Below are 13,375 nucleotides of genomic sequence, written 5' to 3'. Positions count from 1 at the left end.
TTTTAAATATGCACACCTGCGATTCATTTATCTATCGAGATATGTCTATCAAAATTATGATTTCTTTCAAAAGCAAAATATAGGTTCCACTTGTTAAAATTAATTCTGTAAATATACATAAAAGAAAGTACCTAGACATTGTATCAAAATTGATAATAATATATTAATTTTGCTATGCAAAATACAAGAGTCGCATTTAATGAAATATGAGTCAGGTCATTATGAAAACAACGCCTTGCCTTTAAAACAAATCATCTAATATAAATGAGAGATTTTGCAAATTTTATGAAAGTGAAGGTACGGTTATATTAACATAAAACACAAGGATTCTTATCGGGATTACAAAAGAAATATTAAAAAAAAAAAACCATTCTGACATTCTACCAGTTGTGAATGCAAGGCTGTTGTGCGTCTACTGTACGCGATCCCTTCTTTTGTTATTAATATTTGCCATGCACTTGGTCAAGTAGACGTCGAGTGTATTATTACAAAAAAATAAGTAGCATATTAAAACTGATCAAGTATGAATGGGATTTGTCTCCTTCTACTTCTTTTACTCATCGCCCGATATACATATTGATTTTTATTATGCTATTATGGGTTTGCCAGTTTGTGCGGGAAATAAAATGTCTAGAGACCACCAGAACCGTCTTCAGTGACTGCCTCTCATAAAGCTTTCTGGCCTTCTAATTGAGAATATTTACCACAATGTTTTGACGCATACGAATAAATAAATAAATAAATAAATAAATAAATAAATAAATAAATAAATAAATAAATAATTAAATTTCCCTTTATTCATCCCCATGGGAAAATTTGTCTTTATGGTCTATTTCAAGGGAAGACTGGAATGATCCAGGCGTCAGCCGCAGTGCAGCGCTGCAAAGTGAGCTAGGACCAGGTGACTTGCTCAAGGCCACACAGCGCGGCGGGTGATCGAACTCGGTACCTTTTGGGTACGAAGCGAAGTCCATACCGCTGAGCCAAACTGTCCCATAATTGCATGATTGCATTGTTACATTGTAGACAGCCACGCATATTTTCTTTTTAGATTATCTGCAGTGTTTAAAAATAATTGAATATGTTCCGAATCTGGAGGGCCCACTAACTGGACTGGCCGGCCTACATTCAATCTAATTATGCCTATGTTTCAATCCTCAGCCTACTTAGCGTTACTGTATTAAGTCATATCAACGTATCACATTGATTTCTTTTTCTCTTTGGCTGAAAAAACTGTTTGAACTTTGAACTCAATGGGTTTTTTGCTCATTTTATCCCTCCCCCCCCCCCCCCCATCCCTTCCCTTCCAAGCTGGGACATAGTTTTGTCTCCGCCGAGGGGGGTTGGGGTCGACAGTTTTCTATATCTATTTTTGTCGCTTTGATAGAAACTCCACTTTTAAAGTGTTGCTATAAATTTGGAAGCCATATATATGGAGAAAGTTGTAAGGTTTCCAGATAGAAGGCGTAAAAAAGCCTCAAACATGAGTTCAATTATAATTTTACGTTTTCCCCTCTAGTGCTTTGCCCATAAATCAAACCCAAGAATATTTTAAGAAAAAAGACTTTTGCATTTCTAATGCAGGATTAAGGATAAGTAATTTAATATGAACATTTTATAGGACTGATTTACCATACTCAATGCGCATCACAGCTCTTCATGTTTAACAGGCTCTATGGAATCACGTGTCATTTCATACAATTTGTTTGCAAGGCGTTCTTTTTTTTTTACAATACCCAAAGCTGTATATAGTCAGATACAGGTTTCCAACTGAGTCGAATGAGATCCTAAGTGTGATTTGGTTAACCTAAGGACAACGTAGTGGACATAATAATATTTCAAATCCTATTTTCCGCAGCTAGATCACCCAGAAATCGAATCCGATAGAGGCGGTGGATCATATTTAGGTCGTGTTGTGAGTCCGAGACTGTGTATATCTCGAGGCTAACTTTACTTATATATGTGTAACCTTGGTATAGATAGTATGCGCTTGGCTAAGAAGCTCACAACATTGCCATCCGAAAGTATAACGGATCAACATCACAACACGTTCATAGTCTGGTTAATACAGTTTAGTGAGAATTACTCATAAACATGGATGGCAAAAAACAATAACAAAGATCTGAATGACGTCGTCTTCATTATAATATCTATAACTACACCCAAACCACTCGTGATAATATCCTCTCAGTCTTCGTGGTTATTCTACCATTACACTGTCGCATCTTTGCGTGAGGACACGTCTTAAAAATTATATGAAATGGGGTTTATGTTTAATCGATGACCTCAAAGAATAAATTGATTCAAAACTATCTGGAACAGCAATTGACCTACAAAATGCCATGTCTGCTATGCGGGATGGTGGTGGTGGAGATTGGAAAAATTAATCGAGTATTGCGTACTCGACTACAAATTGTCGTCATTGAGTAATAAAAATGGAGCTGAGATCACGTAATAAGAAATTATAGAGCAGCTACAGGATATTTTAATGGCTTTGGAAAATGCTGACCAGTTTTTTTTTCATCGATTGAAAATTTTTGAAAGAGTAAGTAGGCTTAAGTTGCAATGACAAAATACTGAATTTTAGATTTTATGATAGATTGACTGACAACTAGTTTTGTAACAAAAATGTGCACGAGCTTACTCATTCTAATGTTAACAAGATCACTGTTCTATATCGTAGTTGAGGTTTTGCTTTGGATGATGATGATGATGATGATGATGATGATGATGATGATGATGATGATGATGATGATGATGATGATGACGATGCCATCATTAATCTAGAGAGAGAGAGAGATGAAGAGAGAAAGAAAGAAAAACTGAGAAAAACAGAGGGAGAGAGAGATAGCGAGAGAGTGTGTGTGTGTGTGAGAGAGAGAGAGAGAGAGAGAGAGAGAGAGAGAGAGAGAGAGAGAGAGAGAGAAAGAGAGAGAATTATATACTTTGGTAGGAAAAAAGTCGATCAAATACATGACTCGTGACTAAGACTCCGTTGTAATAAAATGAGGGGATAAAATCCCGTTAGCCTTTATTCTCACTATTGTCTTCTATGATTCATGCCTTGGTCGATAGAAATCGGCCCGATCAAGCGTGATGGCGACAGAATAATTGATGCGGCAATTGCATTTCTCAGAATAAAAAAAAAGTATTGGAAATCTTGAGCACAATAAAAAAAAAAAAAAAAAAAAACAAAGAGGAAGAAAAAGAAGCAAAGAAAAATGAAAGAATGTGAAGGGAAAAGAGCAGTTATAATAAAACTCAGCACGCCATAACCTCGTTCGTGGTGATTCCATCACCCGGAAACAGCAGTGTCGTGAACCGGAAGAGCCCACTTGCCTTCCGTTCCAGCGCAGCCTCTGTCGCTTGGCAAGTGGACGGTTCATCTATATGCAAATGGGGTGAGATTAATTCATTGTATAAAAGTGCATGCTTGTTCCTGAAAATGATCTGTGTGTTGGCATGTTTGGTTCGTTTTTAGTTTCCTCAATGATTTGTGTTTATACATAACTAAAAAGATGGACGTTCGCATATCTCTTTGGAATTTCTTTAACATGCTCAAGAAATATACACTGCGATTATTATATTCGCCCTTCTCTTTCCTTACACACACACACACACACACACACACACACAAACACACACAAACACACACACACACCAATTAATAGATATAGCACAATAAATCCACTAAACGTCTTCAAAGCGATTGACAAGGGATCTCCAGCCAGCAGCAGCTTTTAACAAAAGAATGAGATGTAACGCTTGGTAGACGATGTTACAGTTTTTTTCAGAGACAATTCTGCCAAAGACCAGGTACTTATTTTACACGGGAGTACTCCGAGAGAACTGCCTTTTCTAAAGACTAAGTATGCGCTGCTCAGAGCGGGATTCGGACCCTCGATCAGGGGAAGAGGAGATGAAGTTAAATTTCTATTTTATTCAGTACAATGTTGTACTTCCTTATAATACAAATGCTTTATCAAAGGAGTAGAGAGGAACAATGTCTTATGAATGCCTTTACAATGGCAAGATTCCTAGATGAGAACAGTTCACTGATGATATTCACTTTTGCTCTGTATATGACTTTCCAGACATATTCATAATCTATAAAATATATTTCCCACTCCTTCCAGCAAAGGTTTTGGCTAGAGTTTAGGCAATAAGATACAGTCAAGTTAATTAAAACAAAAAATAACAAAAAGCCACATGCGCAAGGAACAGGTGACAAAATAAATAGAGGTGGGAAGGGACAAGAGATACCCCCAACCAATAGAGCGAACACACTTTACACGAACACATTTCTTATGCGGGAGCACTTCAATCATTTCCATGACTGCCTAAGTCAGGTTCTCATTCACACTTGAGTCGAGTGTTAATGGTTGTAGAATTTCGTAACCAAGGAAAATATATAAAAAGATGCGTTTGACTTTAATCTTAAACTAGTACCTTTCCTCAACTGTTCACGTATACAAAATAAAAAGAGTTCTGCAATTATTGTCACCAATCGTGTTATTGACAAACGTCAACACTGCTTGACATTTTTACAAATCGAGTTCCATGCCGGTGAGCAACTGATCTCATATAAAGCATCTCTGTTTTAAACTTGTCATCCACAGACATCAGTTAGAGAAGTCAACTTGAAATAAACTGGCCAAATTCCCTAATAAAAGGCATTCATGTGTAAATTGCCACGGGCCCCTGTATAATTGTGTAATTAAAACTTCTTTCCACTTTTCTCAAATTATTAATCTCTTTTTCTGATGTTACTATTGTTTCAGGCCATTTCCCGTTTTTATCATTTCCAATTCTCTCATTTCTCTTTGCCTCATATAACCCAGTTATGGTAATTCGATTATATTGTGAATATTAATAGAAAGGGCGTGGCAAAGAATTCATAATCCTCGTGCTGCACATCTGCGTTTGTTGTGTGTGAAAACACCGTTATAATTGGGGTCAAGGGGTACACACGCGGATACTATCGAGTTAAGATCGAAGTCTGCCAATTAGGATTTTCTTCAGCCAGATTACAATTTCAGATCAAATTGACCAATACATTTGAATTTAGATTTTGAGGTTTAAATTCCACACTGTAGTAAAACGTCTACTGATGTATTTTTTTATGACGAGCACTTTATACGTTTTCGAATAGAGCAAAACAAAACATGTTAAAGTTTTAATTTTGTATACACTATGAAGGGAAAAGCTTGCTAGCCAACTTAACATGGTTTGGTAGGAAAATGTCTTTTATCAAATGTTAATAATGTTGGCTGCGTCTTTATTATCACTTTAGCATCTTCTCTGGCACAGTTTTTAGAGCAAAGCGCATTGTCAGCGACGGATGGACACGTGAAAGTCGTTATCATATCATTCTTCAAGTCATCGGGAATTTATTTTGAATCACGAAGACAAATAATCTTTGGAACGACACTGCTTATGAAGGTTACAAGAAAGAAAAAAAGATTCATGCAAGGACTCTTCTTGATCGAAGAGCTCTTTGTTTTGGTTCCTCAGCACACTTGAGTGTTACTTTCTGACACAACATAGAGATGGAATCGATAGCATGGCTGGGGGATCGTTCATTATCATTGCTGTTTCATTAGAAATGCATGAAAAAAAGTAATGGCTTCTTGAAATGAAATATATAAGACAGGGATAGACGATGGGAATGGTGGTAAATTTGATGTTCTTTTTTTTTCAGATGTGTTGAGCTGACCGTAGCATTGCAATATTTTCATGATGTAAAAAACATTTTCAATGGATCTTTAGGTATAAAGTGGGCAGTTATGGGAACGAGTGACTGCTTGTTATAATGTTCACTCACTTTATTTCTCTCACCATTTTATTGGTTTATTTAAGCACCTCTAACTTTTAGTTATAATATCCAACATTTAATAAAAAGAAACGGCTTATTAAAAAGGCAGAACAAATTTAAACGGAGACGCCTGAATGGGACCAGGCAAAGAATAATAATTATCGGAAGTGGAAATCAAGACAAGGAAATGGAGGTGTTTGGGCCGTATTGAGAGAAATTTAAAATGTTTACCTTATTGAGAGAAATTTAACAATTTTGTCGTTATTGTGAGAAATTCAACAATTTTTACAAAGAAAATCTCAAAACGGAATCTGTATGAGTTATTACAAAGCACATTATAAATAACAATTTAATCCCGTTACTTACTTAATCATTTCACCTTGGTCAAGAAATATTAAATTATGCTTTATTGTTTCCACTTGCGGGGAATAATGAATCCAAAACAATTTTAGATCATTAAAATCTTTTGTCTTTTGTAGAACTGCTTTATCGTCTAATAATTCATTTATCCCCGGGATTTATTCATAGTTGATTCTAGTCGGATAACATGTGTTCAGTAAGACCTACTGTTCCGAGATTGAAAGTCGACTCTGTAGACTCTTAAATCTTAAAAGTTGTCACACCATTCCGGAGTCGAGAAACCATTATAGATTTGTGACTCTATTTCAGTTTATAATAGACTACATAATCTGAAATTACGATCTGCATCTCCGGAGCAGAAATTGCATCTCCGGAGCAGAGATCTTATCACATTAGAATGTACCCACTGTTCGGGAGTCGAGTATCTTCCATAGACGTCAATATGAGGGAATTGAAGGATAGGAAGAAGGTTTTGGGTATCTTAAATTATTTGGACCCAGCAACTCCTCAGAAAAGTCCGTTGTTGACCTCAAAAAGTGCTACTACCCACTGATTCAAAGTTTGTGTCGATTGTAAACTTTAGAATTTTGGAGAGTTTTCGTTAATAAGAATCCACAAATATAATAGGGGCACTTACGTAAAGAATTTTCACTGCTACCCAATGTAAATACGCATCATACTGCGATATCTATTTATGCAGCAAGTCATAAAGAGTCAAATTATTTTCATTCTTTAGCGTTAAAAATGGCATATCATGCATGTAGCAAATATACTCATTAATATCCTAGTCTAGAGGGTAACTTGTATAAAGTTCATGAACAAAAGAAACAACGCATGGGGTCTAGTTTCCAATCATTGTCCCCCGTCCGGTAGCTGACTTTGCTCAGCGTTGTTTACAACGTTGTTACAAGACGGGACTCGTATGACTCGGCCACCATGTTTGTTTGTGAAATGACCATCACTGATTTATTAGTTGATGACAAAATATTGTTTGTCTCCAATACAGAATTATATATATATATATATATATATATATATATAATATATATATATATATTATATTTATATATTATATATATATATATTAAGTCTCCACTTGTAGCTAGCGAAATTGTCTATTTAATTTGTTTGAGGAGCAAAGGGTCAGCACATCCCCTTTAGATTAGCTCATAATATATTTATTTGTATTAACTCTTACCGGCAAATCTAATAAAAGACAACTGTTAGGTAAGTGGGACGTGACCAAAGTAATAAATTAACTCCCATCCGAGACTTAACCAGAAGAGAAGTAATTTCAGAAAATAGCCAAAATAAACCAAGCACGGAGAAGGAGGGAATGGTGCCGTTGTAAAACAAACCAGTCTGGCGACATTAATCTAATTTAGTGGAAATGTTCTCATCTTCTTTTCCCTTATTTTATCACACATCTATAGGGTCCTGGTGCAAATTTATTCAGGCTGTGGTTATTTGGGGCCAAATTGTTTTGACTCGGCGTTGAGTGGTGGGTGTCTGGCTTGCCCACATAACATTGTAGGTTTGGAAAGCTTTTGTTGTAAGATGACTGATTAAATAAAGCATTGCGATATTATCCGGCTGCCTCAGGTTCGATCCCCGTTATCGACACCTTGTTATTTCATCGAGGTTGAAATCTACATTAACTGTTATTATTTTCATTTTTTAAATGCGCTACAGATCGGCCGGTCTCGAGTTTCTCTAGATCTCCCCTTAAACAACTATCCCTTAGGAGTTGCGTGATGAAGAAATAGAATTTTACTTATAACAACAAACCTTTTGTGTGTGATCTTTTTTTTAGTGCTCTAAGGGGTCTATTCTGTTGTAAACTGACAAAACACCTTTATATTTATCAACCATAGGAAAATCGTCACATTCATTATGATGGAAGCAGCAGTTTGAAAATCATAATATTATAAGAAAAATCTGGAATAAATTCACAAGTACTTAATATTGTTTTGTAAAGCTCACCACAAAGATGATGTGGGTACATATAGCAGGTACTTATTGCTTTTAAATTTGAGAATAAATATTCATTTTGTGCGTTAGGTCGGTATGACAATTCAGTATAACTCTTGAAAATGGTCAATAAGGAGAGGGTTTAGCGGATCTTAGAAATAGATTCTTACTTAACTCTGTAATCTATCTCTATTTTCTGTTTTAAAACCCCAGATACATCAGGTCAATTATTTATGTTTGAGCTCACGTGTTTTTCAGATTGCATTCATTGAGAATCCAAATCCCTTAAAATCGAATAAAAATCTTAAAAATTTTTGGGGGTCTTATAACGATTGAGCTGACTACGAAATATTGGATCAAGGTGTAAACCCTTTTTCGGTTACCACAAGGATAAAGCACTCTGTTAAATGATGAAGGATGGGGCTCAATATTCGCCGCTTGCAATCCTTGAGAACACGGTTTGCGACTTTATATTAAGTCGGGGTTATCTTTACGAAGTGGTTATTCAGTATCAGATTCTGAATAGTGCTTTGGCAGTATCCATAAGGAACTCTTTTTTATATAGAGAGAGTGAAAGGTGAGACAATCTCGGTTGCAATGTGAATAAACTGCCTACCTACTTCCAGATTGAACACGTGCAGTAACTGACAGCCCGATTTCTTTGGCGGGTTTCGGAAAAATACACCGTATATACTGAATAGTGCAAAACCACTATCAGATACTGAATAGTTCAAAATCACTATTCAGTATCAGATCCTCTATAGTGCTAGCCTTATGTTTATCGATCGACATAATTTGGGGTTATTTTTTTCTAGCCAAAACGAGAAAAAATATGATTGCCAGATAAATATACACAAATGACACAAAGGGGAAAACAAGAGAGCCCATCTGGTTTTAAACATTGACTTATTCATTGGCGTAGTAGGATGAGTATTCAAAAAAAAAAAAGCTAAAGGACGGGTTTTGTTGTTGTTGTGTTAACTACTTTTTGTTTTAGAAGTTTAACCATGTCTGCTACTCTAACGCATGGGACTCTTTTGGAATCCGAGTGTAGCACTTAATAAAGGTAGGGGGTATATTATAAAAATTGCAGATTTGGCAGATTTAGTGTCAGTATCCGCAACATTGGTAATTACAGCCGCCTAAGGAAAATCTAAAAATAATTCAAAATGCCGACATAAAATACCGTTATGAGACGAATTATATGTTTTGATTATTTTAAAGGGTTTTGCAGCACTTGCAACACATTAAGGTCATATCAGCACCAGTAAAAAGTAAGAAAATGGGATACTAATGAGTTCTAGAATTACAATTAAAGCACCCAAGAAAAAGGTAAGACAAAAGGGAATTGGTTCAAATAGGAAACAGATGTAGATTCCAAGAGCACACTATCAAAGTACTTAGTTTGAGATCACCTAAAAGTCTCGTCCAGACACAAGCACACGGTCCCCACTAAGAGGCATACACTCAAATGTTTACAAATCATATAATATGCAAACAAAACATAATACAGTACATAACAGAGAGATGATTTACAAGGAAAAAATATAATTTCCCAAAACTCTTAACTATACATTTGACTGTTTTCCTCTCAGCTGAGGTATCCGGCCAGGGCTTGGACAAAACCAAGTAATCTCATTCCAAGACAAAGACAGACATTATGTTAAAAAACAGAAATAGGGGGGATATAAGACAGAGCAAGTGCCTCTCTGCCAACTATGGGAGGACAGTAACCCCACCCAGTTTGAGACGAATTGTCACATATTAAGGGATAACATGTACAAATCAGTGTCCAAAAAGAAACAAATGCGAATACACAAGTTGTAACAAAATCAATTATATGATATTTATTATTACTATAATTTTAATAAACGATTCACAAGAACAAACAAATTCATTACAATCATGTGTAAATTAACTTAATTGGTTACAGCTGGGGGGGGGGGGGGGGGGGGGGGGGGGGTGGGAAGCAATTAATGTATCACCATATTAAAAAAAAATTCCACAATGCCATTTCTCTCAAAAACCTTTAAATCAAATTTTTATATAATATAATGGCTTCTATTATTTCAGTATCAAAACGTGTTGGTGATGAATGGTTTCATACCGGGTTGAATTGTGAATTATTGTTAATTGTGCGACTAATCAGACAGGTAGGTTTTGAAGTATAAGGAGTATTTATAAAAAAAAAGACAATGATGATATGGTGATGATGATGATAATGACGATGATGATGGTGATGATGATGATGATGATGATGATGAAGTAATAATAATAATAATAGTAATAATAATAAAATAATAATAATAATAATAATAATAATAATAATAATAATAATAATAATAATAATAATAATAATAATAATAATAATAATAATAATAAAATAATAATAATAATAATAATAATAATAATAATAATAATAATAATAATAAAATAATAATAACAATGATAAATGATGATGATGTGATGATGATGATGATGATGATGATGATGATGATGATGATGATGATGATGATGGTGATAATAATAGTAATAACAATAATAATAGTAATAATAATAATAATAATATAATAATAATAATAATAATAATAATAATATAGTAGTAGTAGTAGTAGTAGTAGTAGTAGTAGTAGTAGTAGTAGTAGTAGTAGTAGTAGTAGTAATAAATAGATAAATAAATAAATAAATAGATAAATTAAATAATAATAATAATAATAATAATAATAATAATAATAAAAATAATAATAATAATAATAATGATAATGATAATGATAATAAAATAACACATGGGTGACTTTAAAGGTGTAACAGAAGAAGACATGGAATAATGACATACTTTGCCTTTTATCTGAGATTCTAAGTCCTATTCATAAGGGCTGGTCCATAGAAACAGCCATTTGATTCCTGACTACAAAATCAGCAGAGGATGGCAAGGTATCAAAATAATATCCCTTCAAAGAGACTGGTATTAAAACATAATAGATGTGTTGATATTTATCACTGGGTCAAAGAGCAGATTGGAAAGCAGAACGCAATTGGGCAAGAAAATAGATATTTAAAATGTGATCAACCTGCCTTGTGTCATTGTCAAAACTACGAGGCATAAAAACGTTATAAATAGATATTTGAAATGTGATCAACCTGCCCTGGGTCATTGTCAAAACTACGAGGCATAAAAACGTTATAAAGCACCAAATTAATAATGCTTGAATATCGTACAATGCTATAGCATAAATTAATAATTAAATAGTGCTTGTTGGCATTAGGTTAATGAGCATCTGATTCACAACCTTAAAAAGTTTACTGCATCACTCTAGAATAAATACACGCGTTAAAAATTTGACCAGAAAACAAACTTGTCCTTCAAAAAACGATCGATTTTAAATGATCCTCACCTTGGCAAAAACTCTCAAACCTGAGATTGAAGAAAGACCTTGCGAGGTCCCAGGTTTGAGAGTTTTTGCTAAGATGAGTGTCATTTAAATCGATCGATATTTGAAGGACTGGTTTTCTGGCCAAATGTTTAAATACGTGTTTTTCTAGAGTACAGCAGTTAACTGGTTAAATTTATATAGGTTATGTAACATAAATGGTAGGTAAAATATGCGACGAGATACAATTTCACACAACCTTTATTATTTAAAAAATACAACAAAATTCTAGGCTGCCAGAGCCTGTACTGACGTACCATACTAGGACAAAATATAGCTTTATAAACCCCCTCACTTTAATTCAATTATTGATTGATTATACTGACCTCCCTTGTCTAAATAACAATACAATGCAATTTAATTCACGAAGACAGAACGTGCTAACGTTTCAGGTTTCCCCTTTGTCAACAAAACAAGATGAATGAAATAGTAAAGCTAAAGACAAATTTAAATGATGATCTTTAGTGTTTCATTCATCGTGTTTTGTTGATATTTAAATCGAAGCTTCCAATCTATATCACTATTGTTATTTTTTCATTCAAGGTTCAAATAGTAACATATTTATTACCAAACACGTCTATGCAAGCTTAGTTTGGTCTGATACTTTTTTTTCCTTCTTAATCATACTTAAAAATACTTCAATACTAAAATACAAAAATCCTAATTGGGACTATTTGATCAACTCATGACGTTTATACATCAGGTATCTTGTAAACATTTTTTTTCTGTTTAAAAAAATAATTGACAATCTCTTCGTTGTCATGGAAATGGCGGCCATCTTGGAAACTAAACAAGTTTTTTGGGACTCCACCATTTTATTAATTTTTCTTTGATTTTGATTTTTAAAGTTGTTATGTAAAGTTTAAGCATATTTATAAATCGTTGGCTACTTAAATTTATAAATGTTTACTCTCAAAGACTTAAAACCATTTTTTTTAGAAATGTGAATAAAATTTCTTCATTTTTGTGACAATATTTAAAGAAAAAATATGTTATACCCTAAAACTATTTTATAAAAAAAAATCAAAGTAGCCAGCACAAACATAATTTGTAATATCATATCAGCTATTAAAGTTCCACATTTCAAAGCTCTAGAATATTTTTTTTTAATGGTCAAGTCCCAAAACTGTTTATGGTGATCTTGTGCGGGGCGGTCCTTGGCAAGCTTAAGGACCACGGTCCTACGGTCCTTGGGAAATGAAGACCGCAAGGACCGGTCCTAGGACCGGTCCTTTTCGACATTGAACATTCCTGAGAGACTGTTGGAAATTCGAACCGGTTTGACCTTTGAGACCGTGGGATCGTTCATTCTTGAACCGTTAAAGACCGCTACACGATGAAAACCGTGGTCTACAGGAGTAAAACACACGGAGTAGTCACACTCATTTCAAATTGTAACCTAATTAGAGAAGAGGGGTGATGCCTTCTTTATTTGCTCACCGTACTTCATTGTTACTTCGATAAGTTAATAAAATTTGAAATTTATCCCCATTAACGGAGATAATGGCATCGCCCAAGGCGTTGATCGAGTTGTTCGTGGCGTTGATACACACACGCAACTCCTACCCCCCCCCCCCCCCACACACACACACATTAGAGGGCAGCGAGCATTGAAGAGTAAGAGAGAGACGTGAAGTTATAATAAGAGGGGGTGGATGAGGTAATAAGAGGGGTCGATGGTGACTTTTCGCCAGATCTAACAAACTCAGCTACCCATTCATTGCTGAGTAGACAGGGATTCAGAAAAAACTCGACTGCACCCGGGATCGATCTCTGGCCCTTTGCGTATAAAGAGAGT

This window comes from Berghia stephanieae, chromosome 6 (assembly GCF_034508935.2).
Source record: "Berghia stephanieae isolate SIO BIC M18660-M18661 chromosome 6, UCSD_Bste_1.3, whole genome shotgun sequence".
Classification (NCBI taxonomy): Eukaryota; Metazoa; Mollusca; class Gastropoda; order Nudibranchia; family Aeolidiidae; genus Berghia; species Berghia stephanieae.
This window is presented reverse-complemented; position numbering follows the sequence as displayed.